Raw genomic sequence first — 16,718 nt, 5'->3', positions numbered from 1 at the left:
AGAGGAAATCATCTGAAAATTATATAGTAAAGTAGTGTTACGTGATGACCACATGTGGAGTGTGGTTATACATTACTAGAAAAAAAAACCACTACATAATCCTGATTTCCATGAATTTACAAATCAATACCTGTAACACAGAACCAATGTAGAAGTAACATTTCTTTGCACATTCCTGGACATATACTGTATATACACTGACGTCATCCTTCTCCTGAGGGCGTATGTCCTATTCAACAAAATGATTTTTGCAGCCTCATGCTCTCCTCTCCTACCTGCTCGTGACTGTCTACAAATCAGAAAAAACTATTTACAAAGGGAGGAGCTGAAGAAGGACTATAAATACAGAGCAAGGGTCTGTTGTCATCCCCAACGACTGGTTCTTCTCTTTTGGGGAAGTGCTCTGAGAAGCTTTCTGCAGCCATGAAGTACCTCATCTTCCTAGCCCTAGTGGCTCTTGCCCTCGCTGCTCCACCTAAAAAGCCTGGTGAGATTATTTTCACGTGTAGAATGCATGAATGGGAGAGCTTATGACACTTTTATCTGTCTTTCTTTTAGCTTCTCTCTGATTTATCACCGCTGAAAACATCAAAGTTGAATGTGCATTCAAAACAGTAAAACATTTTTAATGAAACTTAATTGCAAAAATTATACTTAGCCTCAAATACATGCATATATATATAAAAATTGTTGATCTATTTGTAGCATAGTTTTGAAAACAGAGGTATACAGAGCAGTAACATAGCCAGCATACAACCATAGAAGTCTATAGGGCATCAGATGTTAATAATAAAATTAATAATAATAATAATATATAAATTATTTAAAAATGTGTGAGGCAGTGACCTGTGTCACAGGTAGGGGGTCTCCCCGGGGTGTGCGTGGAGGCATATTGAGGCCATGAGGGGGCATTGCAGTTGCAGGTGTACCTATGATTGCAATGGTGAAATAGTGACCGATGACACAGGTAGGGGTCACTGTGTGTTCTCCTCGGGATGTGCACGGAGGCGTATGAAGGCCATAGGCGTGCATGGCAGACATAATACCCCTTCTGACGACTGGGGGTGACACTATAGGGTCCATTTGGGGCCTGTCCCTGTAAGAGCAGGAGTAATACCTGGGCACAACAGGGAGGAAAGGGAAAACCGCATACCTGTAAGGCTGGTTTCACATTTGCGTTAAAACAACGCTGCGCCCTGCGTCGTTAAGCCCCGCCCCGAGCCGGCTCCCTGCCTGCCCCATCCAGGATCACCGCCTACTTTCGCATTTGCACGCATGCGATCGGCGCACCCTATCTGTAGCATAGGGTGCGCAGATCATGCGCTGCCAGTGTGAAAGTAGCGTGCTGCGCACTTTTGACGGTGCGCCGTGCGCGCCGAAATGCAGCATGTTGCATTTCGGCGCACACGGCGCACCGTCAAAAGTGCGCAGCACGCTACTTTCACACTGGCAGCGCATGATCTGCGCACCCTATGCTAAAGATAGGGTGCGCCGATCGCATGCGTGCAAATGCAAAAGTAGGCGGTGATCCCGGATGGGGCGAGCAGGGAGCCGGCTCGGGGCGGGGCTTAACGACGCAGGGCGCAGCGTTGTTTTAACGCAAATGTGAAACCAGCCTAACCCTATTTACCTCCTTTTTCATACACTGTCTTGTGCTGCTATATGGACCCGAATACCCGGCAGGGGACCTCTGAAAAATACACCGGGGCACTTATGTTCTTGACTAATGGTGAGACCCAACCATTTTTTAAATGAGCACTGATACACACGAGCACTATTATGTTTGTTTATTTGTTGTTTATGTGATATCTTAGGTTTTAATGGATTATTAAAGGTTATGTTTTATTTTGAATGGGAATCCTCCAAGCTATTGACATTTAACCCCTGATGGTTACACATGTGGTACTAAGCATTCTTTGCCACAGCTGACCTTCTATCCAGAGCCATAACGTTTTAATTTTTTTCCTCAATATGGCCATGTGATGACTTATTTTTTGCGAGACGAGTTGTACTTTTGAAAGACATCATTGGTTTTAGCATGTCATGTACTCGAAAACGGGAAAAAAATTCCAAGTGTGGTGAAATTGCAAAAAAAAGTGCAATCCCACATTTGTTTTTTGTTTGGCTTTTTTGCTAGGTTCACTAAATGCTAAAACTGAGCTTCCATTATGATTCTCCAGGTCATTATGAGTTCATAGACAACAAACATGTCTAGGTTCTTTTTTATCTATGCAGTGAACAAAAAATTTCAAAATTTGCTAAAAAAAAAAATTGCGCCATTTTCCGAGACCTGTAGCATCCCTATTTTTCGTGATCTCAGGTGGGTAAGGGCTTTTTTATTGCGCACTGAGCTGACGTTTTTAATTATACCACTTTTGTGCAGATACGATCTTTTGATCGCCTGTTATTGCATTTTAATGAAATGTCGCGGCGACCAAAAAAAACTAATTCTGGAGTTTCAATTTTTTTTCTCACTATGCCGTTTAGCGATCAGGCTACACCATTTTTTTATTGGTAGATCAGGGGCGATTCTGAACACGGCGATACCTAATATTTGTATGTGTGATTTTTTTTTTTATTGTTTTATTTTGAATGGAGCGAAAGCGGGGTGATTTAAACTTTTATATTTTTTTACTTTTTATATTTGGAAAACTATTTTGTTTTAACTTTTGGCATGGTTCAATAGCCTCCATGGGAGGCTAGAAGCTGCCATAGCTTGATTGCCTCTGCTACATAGAGGCGATGCTCAGATCGCCTGCATGTAGTATAATTACTGCATTGCTATGAGTGTCGACCACAGAGTGGCGCTCACAGCAATCTGGCATCAACAACCATAGAGGTCTTAAGGAGACCTCTGGTTGTTATGCCCATTCACTGATGACCCCTGATCGCAAGACAGGGGTCAGCCGTGTGCGTATTTCTGGCCCGATGGCCGGAAGCGCACGTTAAATGGCGCTGTCAGCGTTTGACAGCGGCATTTAACTAGTTAATAGGCACTGGTGGATCGCGATTCCACCTGCGCCTGTTGCGGGCACATGTCAGTTGTTCAAAACAGCTGACATGTTCCGGCTTTGATGCAGGCTCACTTCCGAAGCCCACATCAAAGCTGGAGTACTGCCATTGGATGTACTATTCCGTCCAATGGCAGTAAGGGGTTAATGTGTGAAGTAACACATTAAAGAGACTTTGTGTTGGAACTTTGTGGGTCACTGCCTCATCGCTGCACAACGTGCTACCGCTGCACTACAAGTGATACAATTACCTTAAACTTATATTATTTTCTGAGAAAAAGGAGGACATAGAATCCATTTCCATTGCAAAACATATATAAATTTATTTGTCAAAAAGAAGGACACATATCAGAGATACAGGATATTACAAAATCCAATAAAATGGGTAATCACATAAGGCCCGATACTAGAAAAACAAACAGGTGGGCAGCCTGTGATGGGGATGGATATCCAGAGTCAGTACCACAAAAATTAATGATGTAAAATAATTGAACAATGAAATGTAGTTATTATACCAGCCAGAAGGGTGTGTAGTAGGATATATTAGTGCAGAGATCACCGATAAAAGATAATAATTTCCCTTGGGCAATATTATATCATACGTATAGCCCGGATAAATAATACTGGTGATACCAATAATAACTGCACTAGATGTAAACAAGCTGGTATATTCCACCACTTGATCTATGCAGGGTTCAGCTACATGACATATGTGGAAAAAGACAAAGTGTGCTTAAATAAGCTGGATAAACCTACCCATCATGTCCAGATATGTAATAGGCGCCGACCTGTGTACCCCTACGCGCGTTTCGCGGTATGCAGGACCGCTTCCTCGGGGGGCGCCCCCCGAGGAAGCGGTCCTGCATACCGCGAAACGCGCGTAGGGGTACACAGGTCGGCGCCTATTACATATCTGGACATGATGGGTAGGTTTATCCAGCTTATTTAAGCACACTTTGTCTTTTTCCACATATGTCATGTAGCTGAACCCTGCATAGATCAAGTGGTGGAATATACCAGCTTGTTTACATCTAGTGCAGTTATTATTGGTATCACCAGTATTATTTATCCGGGCTATACGTATGATATAATATTGCCCAAGGGAAATTATTATCTTTTATCGGTGATCTCTGCACTAATATATCCTACTACACACCCTTCTGGCTGGTATAATAACTACATTTCATTGTTCAATTATTTTACATCATTAATTTTTGTGGTACTGACTCTGGATATCCATCCCCATCACAGGCTGCCCACCTGTTTGTTTTTCTAGTATCGGGCCTTATGTGATTACCCATTTTATTGGATTTTGTAATATCCTGTATCTCTGATATGTGTCCTTCTTTTTAACAAATAAATTTATATATGTTTTGCAATGGAAATGGATTCTATGTCCTCCTTTTTCTCATAATATTGAGAATCGTCTCCATCATATTTGACTTCATGAGGCATCATTAAGGTATTTTACTCTTGTATGTAATAGGATGTTCCTTTGGAGTTTTTTTCACTTATATTATTTTCTGCAGAGATTAAATAGAACAAATGATTATGCAATTGTATAATTTATATATTTAAATATAAATGTAAATTGTAAGTGTCTTTTCCACATTATTATTCTGCCTTTTCACTACTCACATTTATTTTCATTATTGAGAAAAATATTTATATACATTTTTTTTGTAACAGAAAAACACCCTGGAGGTCCTAAACCACCGCATCTACCACCCACTGACATTATCCATCCATTTGACAATCATAATGTAACAGGACAACCCCCACATCATAACTCTTCCAGACCACCTCATCCAGAAGATTCAGAAGATTCAAATGAACGTTGATTTGACTACCACAATGTGACAGGACATGATAACTCTTCCAGGCCACATCATCCAGAAGATTGGGAAGATTCAGATGAACATACGTTTGACCATCACAATGTAACTGGACATAGTAATTTTTCCAAACCTCCCCATTCAGAAGATTTAAATGATGATGACCATGTAGGTCATCCTAAACCTGCAGGAGGTCCATCACCCTCTGGCAAGTTACCAGTTAATCCTGAACCAAAAGTCAAACCTGGACAGGTAAGTTGAGTAATAATTGATCGATAAGGTTTATGATGGACATAATGCACCTTTTTGTTTATTGTACCTTTTTCTAGGAAAAGTGTGAGATAAATAACGGGGCCTTCATTACAGCCTACAAGGAGATTGCCAGTCATGTGGGCTGGGTTTTGGGTTATTATTACTATATAGAAAAACAGATTTTCTATTTAGAAGACTAGGAGTGGGAAATCACAGCTTATATAGGAATAGAAATTGAATCCAAAATTGGGTGCCTCTTAGCTTTTCAGAGAAATATGAATGTTGAAAAAAATGTTCTTTACATAATTTGTGTGTGATATGTATTTGTCTCTGTTTAACATCCATTTCAGGGTCCTAAACCTAGACCCAAACGACATCTGAAAGGGGCTGAGAATCATCCTACAGGAGCTCCACATGGAGATCAGACACCCTCACCTTACACACATGAAAGTGGTGCAAGCAGAGCAGTGCCCCCAGCTAACCATGGTGGAGACAAGCCTGGAGGGAATAAAGGTCAAGGTAAGTTATGATTACTCTGTGAGTTGTCAAATTTGAAATATTTCTACTTAATTTTTGTAATAGTGCAGCAATGGCTTAAATGGAATCTGTCACCTCAATTTAGCACGGTATGTAAATGAGTTGTGTCCGGTCCGATGGGGGATGTTGTGGCTCCTTCCCTTCCCCCTCCTTGGCCGCTGTACACAATATTTTTTTGAATTTCCATAGTTGGCATCCAGATTACGCGCGTGCGCATTGCAACGTCCTATCGCGCGTGCGCAGTATGCTTTGCCCAACTGCGGGCAAAGCCGAAAAGCATTAGTACGCATGCGCTGGTGAACTATATCCCGGAAGTATTTCGCTGCCATTTCTGTGTTCTGGGACATAGTTCACTGCCGCATATGCACTAATGCTTTTCGGCTTGGCTTGCAGTTGGGCAAAGCATACTACGCACGCGTGATAGGGTATTGCAATGCGCACACACATAATCTGGACGCCAACTATGGAAATTCCAAGAAAGATTGCGTACAGCGGCAAAGGAGTGGTGGAGGGAAGGAGCCACAACACTGCCCATCGGATCGGACACAACTCATTTACATGCCACGCCAAAATGAGGTGACAGATTCGCTTTAAGATTGTTGCCACATTTTGGCTTCATATTAAATCCAAGTACTTGTAAAGAAACTGAGACCACATAATTACTGGTAGAAACATGTAGTTCATGGGTGCCCTCTAAATATAAGTTTCGAAATCAGAGTAAAGTTCCATTCAATGTAAAGGGAGCCTATTACATGAAAAAATTATGTTATCGAGCAGATATCAGGTTAATCTGTAGGTTAATAGCATTTTTAACCTTCCTGGCTCCAGTAATATGAGCCTCGCTGAATGGAAGAAATAACTTTATTCATCTCCGCAGCCTTCAGGTTCCAGCACGGGATCATTACAGACACTTTTTCAACCACAGCTCAGTGTATAGTGAGTGTCGGCTGTAACCATGCCCCTGGAACTGACTGACTGTAGGATCAGGATTAGAGTCGGCAGTCAATCAGTGCTGAGAGCGACGTTACAGCCACCGCTCGCCATAGACTGAGCGGTCACTGAAGACACACTGTCACCACCCCGTGATGGAAACACAGATGATGCGAGGCAGCAGGTCTCTTAATGCGGGCATCAGACAGGTTCAGAATGCTATTAACCTGCAGGTTAATCCTATATCTGCAGGTGATTAGCATTTTTACACATGACAGGTTCCCTTTAACTGCTACAACCAATTGTAGGTTGCTACAGTCACTTGGATAAATGGCATGTAATTAATGCACCAAAGTATAAAAAAGCTAAAGAAGACCAGTGTGTATTGATTCTTTTATTAATTTACAATCATTCCTCCCTTTCATTTATTTTGGGCAATTTCTGGACATTTTAGCGCTTTAATTGACAGTCCAATCTTGGCTAAAATCACTATGGAGACATGGTGCCTGCGTAAGCATAAAATACAGTCAGAAATATGACAGAACATAATAAATACATATAGTTGAAAAATGTTTAAATAAACAAATACCTTTAAAAAACGACAAAATCATTAAAAAATGATTTACTAAAGATACAACAAAGAATGTAAAAAAAAATGCTTGTTATACTTTTATGATATGAACAAAAAAAATCTGTGTGATGTTAAAAGTGAAAAATCCTAAAATAAAGATACTAAAGTATTCAATAACATGAAATCTTAAGGCGAGAATTTGCATAAAGAGAGAATTATACAGATTATTACTATTCTGGTTGAAAATTGGGAGAAATTTCACGACTTGTTAATGAGTAATTTTAGTAACATTGTAGATGTCCAGACTTTTCTAACCATTCCACTGTATATTATTGTGTTTTGCAGGAGGCTGAGAAGAACGACTTCAGCATTTAGCTTGTAGCTTATAATGTCTTCTAAAAATTGAATAGAAATTGTTAAAAGGCAAGAAAATAAAAAAAACATAAAATAAAGTTTCCATTAAGTTTTTTTTTTTTAATGAAAGTTGTATGAGGTTAGAGAATTGTGTATTAATAATCCTAATATAGAAGTGAATTCAAGAAGCCAAGCTGCAAAAAGAAACATAAATTGTGGACAAGTTCAGTTGAGTTTTGTATTATTTATTGATCATGCATTACTTATATAGCACCATCATATTCTGCAGCACTGTACAGATATTGTGATCATTGGTTCACAATCTAAATTCTCGACCTGTTTGTCTTTGGAGTGTGGGAGGAAACTAGTGAACGAGGAGGAAACACACACCAGCATAAGGAGAACATACAAACTCCTTGAATCTGTTTTTCTTGGTGGGATTTGAACCCATTACCACAGTGATACAAAGCTATAGTGCTTACTACTGAGCCAATGTGCTGCGGTAGTGTAAGCGCTTTTGGTCTGTGGGGTTCTCCCTCTAACTCTCTCCTCTCGAGTGTAAGCTCTTACAGTCAGCAGGGACCTCACACTCTCTCTCGTAGAGTGTAAGCTCTTATGGTCATTGGGGGTCTCTCTCTCCCGTCTCTCCCCCATGTGTATTTCCTGAGCAATTGCACGTTTTCCAGTATTGAGATTCATGCAAATTTATTAACTGCAGTAAGATTTGACCCTGAATATTTGGCAAAGTCGGCGAACTTCAACTTTAAAAGTTCTGCTCCTCTCTATCGCTACAGATTCCCGATAAGACCGACGCAAAAATAGAATTCAATTATTTGAGAGTTATGGAAACTTAAATTTTCACAGATTTCAATAAAAAAATATTTATTTTTGTTGGTTGGAGAAATTTGATCTTCCTGATTCCCTTTAATGAATTTTTTAAAGACCAGCGCAAGAGAGTGTAAATTTTTTCTTTAGCCTCCATGCATGCATGTGCGATGTGAACAATCGAAAATATGCCATTCAAATATCTCTCATATTTCCAAAGACAGCAGCATTTCTATCAATGGATAAATACTTGAAGGAGTTGTCCACTACTAAAACAACCTTTTCTTAAATATTATATTTCCCCTAGTAAAATTAAAATACCCTATACTCACATACTATGTGGGCACGGTTCCAGTGATGTCTTCGCCAGGTGTCCTTGGGCTTGCATGACATACGGTGGTTACAGTATGCCCTGTGAGTCCTGCAGAAATCCTTGGTCGCTCATTTGCTGCTGTGCTCTGATTTTCTTCCAACTTCTGAGATTATTTTAAAGGAAATGAGAGCACAGCAGCTTAAGGGCCTGTCACACTAAGCGATATCGCTAGCAATATCGCTATAACGTCACTGGTTTTGTGACGTTATAGCGATATTGCTAGCGATATCGCTATGTCTGATACTTACCTCCGACCGCTCCCCCGCTGGTTATCGCTGATCGCGCGAGAACGTCCTGGACCGCTTCTCGTCGTCAGCTTCCTGCGGCGATTCCTACTGTGGAGGTGTGCGACGCGTGGACGCGGGTGGGAGGACGTCAGGATCGCCTCGTCTGACAGGTAAGTAGCGACCCCCGTCCCCAGCGATGTCGCTGGTGAGATCTTCCTGTGTGGCAGCTCACTAGAAACCACTTAGCGATGCACCAGCGATCCTGACCGGGTCATATCGCTGGTCGGGATCGCTGGTGCATCGCTAAGTGTGACAGTACCTTTAATAGTGGCAAACTAATTGGCGTAAAGGTTCACATGGCATAACAACGTCAGACAAGTCTTGAGAGACACGGCACCGACATTGCGGAAAGGCACTGATCTGGGAAGTTAGTATAAGGTACTTTTATTTTATATTGTGTTTTAAAAGGGATTGTTCTAGTATTGGAAAGCCTCTTTAAAGTTCTGCTCATCCAGCACCATGGAATCAATGGTGCTATATAAATAAATAATAATAATTTGCTTCAATGATCAGAAATAGATTGACAGAACGAGGAATATTTTGAATCATACATAAAAGCAAAGCAGTGAAACAAGAAGGCACAATAGAAGCAATGTATGTTTTTGTAGAACAGTGCAGTAGAAATGAACAGATCAGGCAAAATTCCAATTCAACTATTCGTGCTGATTTTCCTAGGTAATTTAATACTTAACGCACTGATTCACAAACTGCAGTCCTCGCAGCCCTCAATAGGTCGTGTTTTCAGGATTTCAATGGTATTGCACAGGTGATGCCTTGGTGATGCTTCCATCACCTGTGCAACACTAAGGAAATCCTGAAAACATGGCACATTGGGTGCTGTGAGAGCTGGAGTTTGGAAAACAGTGATTTAGAGGTTAATCTCTACAAAATATGCATTGAATCTGTCAGCAAGTTTTTGCTGTTTAATCTGAAGATATCAAGCGATAGAGGTTAAATGCAGATGCAGATTTCAACGATGTGTCATTTATTAGGTTGTGTACTGTTGTGTACTTACAGCAAAGGTTTTATCACCAAGACCTTATAACAGCCAGGATTGGTGCTCACTTGAACAGTTGCCTGACTCTTACTCCTTCTCTGATAAGCAGTCTACTTTCAGTACACAATGTACATAGCGAACTCTGGTGTTGGTGGGGTCAGTGTTCTAAGCTACGCTTCCAAGAACTCTGAATGTGTCAAAACTGCTGCATCCGGTAAATTAAGTAATACATCATTGGAATCAGGGTCTCTTTTACTACGTTATGCTGGTCTCAGTTGGGCATAAAAAATGTAACAAGTAAAAAAAACTCCTTATACTCACCTCACCACTCACAACTCTGGGTGACAAACGTAGAGGGCTATACTATATTTAGAAAGGACAGGAAAGGTGGAGAGTTGTTTTTTTTTTCTAAAATTCAAGTTAAATCCTGTGCTCAATGATGACATTGGGGCAAGCTGTGACAAAGTAGAATCATTGTGGTTAAATGTACATGGGAATGGCAATAATGGAAAGGTGCTAATTGAAGTTTGCTACAAGCCTCCTAATATAGCTGAACGGTAGAGGATCAAATGCTGCAACAAATTAAAAAGGCAGCAAATAATAATAGGGTCCTTATTATGGGGGATTTTAACTATCCAGAAATGTAATGGGACCTAGAATCTTCTGGATGTGCTAAAAGATGAAAATTCTTTCTACAGTTCAGGACAATTACCTCTCTCACCTGGTAGATGAACCAACCAGGTGAGGTAATCTACTGGATCTGGTCCTGTCAAACAGGTCAGGGAGCATTTGGGATGCAGTGACCATAATATGGTGTGCTTCAATGTAATTTTCAATCAAACACTGAAAAGGGTAAATGCAAAAACCTGATTTCAACAAATTAAAGAAAGAGCTTAATCAAGTAGACTGGAACCATGTCATGGCAACTGTTGATACCAAGCATAAATGAGGCATGCTTAAGGATATACTACTAGAATAGTGTAGAAAACATTTACCCTCTAGTAATAAAATGTCAAGGAATAAAAAGAAAACATTATGGATGAATAAGACAGTAAAAAGTTTAATTAGACAAAAGCAAAGGGCTTCCAGATCCTGAAGTCTGATAATGCAAAAATAACATTTTTGGAGTGTAAAGATCTAAAAAAGAAATGTAAAAATGAAATCATGCTAGCAAAGTTATCAACAGAGAAAAAAAATCACCAGCGACAGTAAAATAAATCCAAAAAGTTTAGATAACTACACCAATGCCAAAAAATAGATGGTATTGGCCCCGTAAAAATGGTAATAACAAGATAATTGTAGAGGACAAAGAAAAGGCTGATATATTAAACAGGCACTTTTCATCCATTTTCACCAATTAACTGTCTGTTCCAGTGATTTTTCATCAAGGCAAAAATATAAGTTCACCACCTGACTTAACTAGTTTAACCCCTTTACCCCCAAGGGTGGTTTTCACGTTAATGACCGGGCCAATTTTTACAATTCCAACCACTGTCACTTTATGAGGTAATAACTCTGGAATGCATCCATGGATCCCGGTGATTCTAACAATGTTTTCTTGTGACATATTGTACTTCATGATAGGGGTAAAATTTCTTTGATATAACTTGTATTTATTTGTGAAAAAAATGGAAATTTGGTGAAAATTTTGAAAATTTTGCAATTTTCTAGCTTTGAATTTTCATTCCCTTAAATCACAGAGATATGTCACACAAAATACTTAAAAAGTAAAGTTTCCCACATGTTTACTTTACATCAGCACAATTTTGGAGCCAATTTTTTTTGTTAGGAATAGAGTTGAATGAAACGGGTCGGTCAAATTCAAAAGTCGCCGACTTTCGCTGAAGTCGGGTTTCGCCGATCGAAACCCGACCATAGCGTGAGGTCAGCCATGCGGTCGCTGACTCAAGCGCCAAAGTCACATTTCCTATAATGCTTCCAGCACCTTTCTCAGCCAATGATCAAGGACGCACACTGTGGGCAAAGTGATGACATAGGCAGTGGCCACCACAATCTTAGAGAAGGGCATTGCAGAGATTGGCTGGCTTTGTGTGGCGTCACAGTGGCTATAAAAGCCCTGAACGCAGACAGCCATCTTACTTCTGCCGATCTTAGCATAGGGAGAGGTTGCTGCTGGTCGTTCTCAATAGGGAGAGTGTTTAGGCAGGGAAAAAAAAAATCTGTGCTTCTGCTGATAGCGATTTTCACTGTACAACACAACAGTTAGTGTGCAGTGACAGGGGAGGATATTTTTGTGTGCAGCAGCAGTGGTTATTAGGCTGCCTTATAAAGTTACATGATAGCTGCATTGCTGTGTGCATACTGCTGTGCAGACTGCTTTTTTAAAAGCAAAAATACATTTATTCCTTTTGTCTGCACAGTTAGTGAGCATTCATTTTTTTCACACTTTTGTGTGCAGCAGCGCTTGTGTTTATAAGGCTGCCTTATAAGGGTACCTGATAGCTGCACTGCTGTGTGCATACTGCTGTGCAGACTGCTTTTTTAAAGCGAAAATACTTTTATTCCTTTTCTCTGCACAGTTAGTGAGCGTTCATTTTTGCACACACCGTATAGAGGTGTACACTCCTTGCACACTACCATGTACCGGCTGGTATCACGGACAAATAAATGCTATCTGTGTGACTCAGTAAAAAGATAGACAGATATTTTCATTCTTCCATACATACACCGTATAGAGCTGTTCGCTTATCAAACAGTATTGTATATCTGCTGCTTGTATATTGCGGTCAAATCTATACAGAGACAGCGTGTGTGTGTGTGAGACTTCGTAAATACATAGATGGAAATTTCAATTTTTCCATACACCGTCTAGAGCTGTCCACTTGTCAAACAGTATCCTACATCTGCTGTTTGATTACGGTCAAATCTATACAGAGACAGCGTCTGTGTGACTACAGAAAAAAATAGACTGACATTTAAAATTTTCCATACATACACCTTATAGAGCTGCCCGCTTCTGATACAGTACCGTATATCTGCTGGTTTCGGTCAAATACATACTGGAACACCGTCTCTGACTAAGGAAATATATACGGAAATTTAAATTTTTACCTACACCTTATACAGCTGTACGCTCCTCATACAGTACCATATATCTGTGGTATTTTTGTTACATTTTCACAAACATGAGGAAGTATGCTGGAAGAGGCCGTGAATGTGGGCGGGGGGCAGCCGGTACTGATGGTGGTGGTGGTGCATCTGCTGGTTATGTCAAAAGCACGATAGCAGCTAAGGCAGGAGGTATTGAGCCTGCGTCATCATCTGGCACAAGAAGACCTTTAAGGTTCCCTTTTCTTGGAGTAGGAAAACCGCTTTTAAAGCCGGAGCATCAGGAACAGGTTTTGGCGTACATTGCCGAAACAGCCACCAGCTCTATTGCCTTCTCTTCTGAACGTTCCAAAACCTGCAAGCATGGAGTCGTCAGTGCAGGGTTCTGGTCAGGAAAAACACCTTTCCTTGTGTCCTTCTCCCCAACCAAAATTGAAGGATGCGGCAGCCCACACTACAGATTACTCTATGGAGCTCTTTTCACATACCATGCAGGGGTTATCCAGTCAAATCATGAATTCCCCAGTACAAGATGAATCTGACATGGAGTGCACTGATGCACAGCCACTGCTTGATGATTCTGCAGGTACATTGACCCTCAGCACTACATTGCCCTCGCAGTCCACTGAGCCAGAATCTGACCCTGATGAAACTCAGGTGCCCCTTCCCGCATACTATACCACCTTACACGGTGACACAGAGGAAGGTGCAGATGAAATTGAAGAGGAGGCGATGGATGACTCAGTTGTTGACCTGGATTGGCATCCATTGGGGGAAGAGGGTGCCGCTGGCAATAGTTCACATAAGGAGAAGGACCACAGCAGGCACTGACATCACAGCAGTGGTTATCTGGCAGGCCCGTAGCTGTCCAAAAACGTGGACCAAAAACCAAAAGAGTTGTAGGACAGCTTGGCCAGATGGTCAAATTAGCACAGCGTGCAAGCCCAGAAAATGTATACCATAGTAGGAAGAGTGCAGTGTGGCACTGCTTTGTCCAAAATCCAACTGATGAGGCAAAGGTTACCTGTATGAAGTGTGGAAGGACCTTTAGCCGAGGGAAAAATCTCAGAAATTTGAATACCAGTTGCATGCTTAGACATTTAACCACCATGCACTTGCAAGTGTGGATGGACTTCAAAACCTCAGGTAGCACATGTGCACCTGCTCCGACTGAAGGTAGCCAGCAATGCTCCATCGCTTCCCCCACTGTAAGACCACCGCCACCAGTAAGCACACCACCAGCAATAAATGTTGAGATGTCGTCGCAAGGCCAAAGCACTCGGGGAATCACAATGGTTTTGCAACGAAACACTGAATCTAGACCATCACCACCAATACCATCACCAACCCTCTCTCACTCCGTCCGGTCCACCGCTAGTTACCCCATATCCAGCTCTCAAGTCCAACTCACCCTAGCAGACACACTGAGTAGGACAAGAAAATTTTCATCCTCTCATCCGTGTAAACTGTGTTTGAACACCTACATTTCCTAGCTGAGCTCATTAGAGATGATGCCCTACCGTTTGGTTGAAAGCGAAGCTTTCGGTGAGCTCATGGCACACGCTGTCCCACGCTATGACCTACCCAGTCAGCACTTCTTTTCTCGAAAAGCCATCCCTGCCCTCCACCTGCATGTGAAAGACCGCACTCAAACAATCAGTAAGTGGAAAGGTGCACCTCACAACAGATGCATGGTCCAGTAGGCATGGCCAGGGCCGTTACGTGCCCATCGCTGCGCACTGGGTTAATGTGGTGGATGCAGGCTCCACAGGGGACAGCGGCGGTGGAACAGTGCTGCCTAGCCCACGATATAGGAAACAGTTGGCTGTAGGCGTTCGACCCTTCTCCTCCTCCTCCATAAGCGAAAGCTCGTCCACAGAGTGCAGTCGCACGAGCACTCCATTTGCAGCTGCCAGTGTTGCACACGAGGTGTACCACTATAGAACAGCTAGTGGTAAGCGGAAGCAGGCTGTGTTAAAGATGATGTCTTTGGTCGACAACAGACACACGATGGAGGTACTGGCCGAGTACTTGCAGCGACAAACTGAGTCATAGCTAGCATGTCTACAACTTGAGCCAGGCAAGGTAGTCAGTAATTACAGCTGGATTTTTGTGGCAGCCATAGCCCTTTCAAAACTCAGACACATACCTTGCCTGGCTCACACTTGATGGTACAGTGCTTCCTAAATAATTATCCTGAGTTAACAGCCCTGCTCCATAATGTGCGAAGACTGTGCTCGCACATCCGTTGCTCGCCCGTACAGTCGTATGCAGAAGCTGCAGTGATTGCTAAACCTCCCCAAGCACTGCCTAATCATAGACATTGCAACAAGGTGCAACTCCACCCTGCACATGGTTGAGAGGCTGTATGAACAGAGGTAGGCTGTTATGCATTTGTGGGAGGAAACACGGGCAGGCAATTTGAGGGAAGACATGGAATTGTCAGGTGTGCAGTGGTCAAAGCTAGAAGACCTCTGTAAAGTCCTTCAGTGTTTTGAGGAATGCACACGGCTGGTAAGTGCAGACGACGCCATCATAAGCATGAGCATCCCACTTATGCGTCTGCTCATGCAAAGTATGATGCACATTTAGGATCAAGCGTCTGCAGCGGCGGAGGAACAGGAGGAGGAGGAGGAGGAGGGAAGCCTTGATGACAGTCAGCCATTGTCTGCTCAGGGAACTGTCCTGGATGAGGTGGAGGAGGAAGAGGAAGAGGAGGAGGAGGATGAGAGGGATGATTATTTTGGGGAGGAGGATGCTTCTCAGGGGGCAAGAGAAAATGTTGGCGTGCCAAAGTCAGGTACAGAGTTTGTGCGTAACTGTAGGGATGTGGATTTGCCAGAAAGTACTCCTCCACCCAGCAATGGCAGTGCATTATTGACACCTGGAACATTGGCCCACATGTGTGAATATGCCTTGCGGATCCTAAAAAGGGACCCCCGCATTGCCAAACTGATGAAGGATGATGACTACTGGTTGGCCAGCATCCTCAATCCACTCTACAAAGGCAAATTACACAACATCATGCCACAGGAGAACCTAGAGATAATATTAGCTAACAAACAAGCAACTCTGGTAAACCGTTTGTTTGAGGCTTTCCCAGCACACAGCAGCGGTGCTGGTTCTCCCACGAGCCGTAGTGGGCACAATGGAAGAGGTGTTCGTGGTGCACACTGCCGAAGTGGCGTTGGAGACAGAGGTTTCATGACCATGTTGTGGACTGATCTCTCAAGTACCGCTCACACGACTGGTAATACTGCATCGATTGCAAGTGACAGGAGACAGCAGTTGTCAACTTTGGTTACAAACTACTTCACCTCCCATATCGATGTTCTCCCTCACAGGTCATTCTCCTTTGACTATTGAGCCTGTAAACTGGACACCTGGCCTGAATTGGCACAATATGCCTTACAGGAGCTCGCTTGCCCTGCTGCTAGTGTGTAATCTGAAAGATTCTTCAGTGCTGCTGGATCAATCCTGACAGAAAACAGAATCCATCTGTCGACTCAAAATTTTGATGATCTAACCTTCATTAAAATGAACCATGCATGGGTTTCAAAGGATTTTGTCCCACCTTCCCCTGATGACACATAGGTTGCCAGAAAATTGGCTCGCTTTTGTCCTCCTCTTCCTCGGACTTGCCCAATTCCACCATTTGCAGCTGCTGAATGTCCAGC

General features: G+C 42.3%; 1 long non-coding RNA gene across 1 annotated transcript; it reads left to right on the top strand.

The window, feature by feature from the left end:
* Positions 1-385: 385 nt before the first annotated feature.
* Positions 386-5,602, top strand: LOC141059661 (uncharacterized). Its single transcript, XR_012222578.1, has 3 exons — positions 386-487; positions 4,701-5,098; positions 5,449-5,602. It is a non-coding gene; the product is annotated as an uncharacterized lncRNA (long non-coding RNA).
* Positions 5,603-16,718: the final 11,116 nt, after the last annotated feature.

This window comes from Dendrobates tinctorius, unplaced genomic scaffold (genome assembly GCF_039654945.1).
Source record: "Dendrobates tinctorius isolate UK_male_01 unplaced genomic scaffold, ASM3965494v1 ptg000230l, whole genome shotgun sequence".
NCBI classification, from domain to species: Eukaryota; Metazoa; Chordata; class Amphibia; order Anura; family Dendrobatidae; genus Dendrobates; species Dendrobates tinctorius.
The sequence above is the reverse complement of the archived record's forward strand: the minus strand, read 5'-3'. Positions and strand labels throughout refer to the sequence as shown.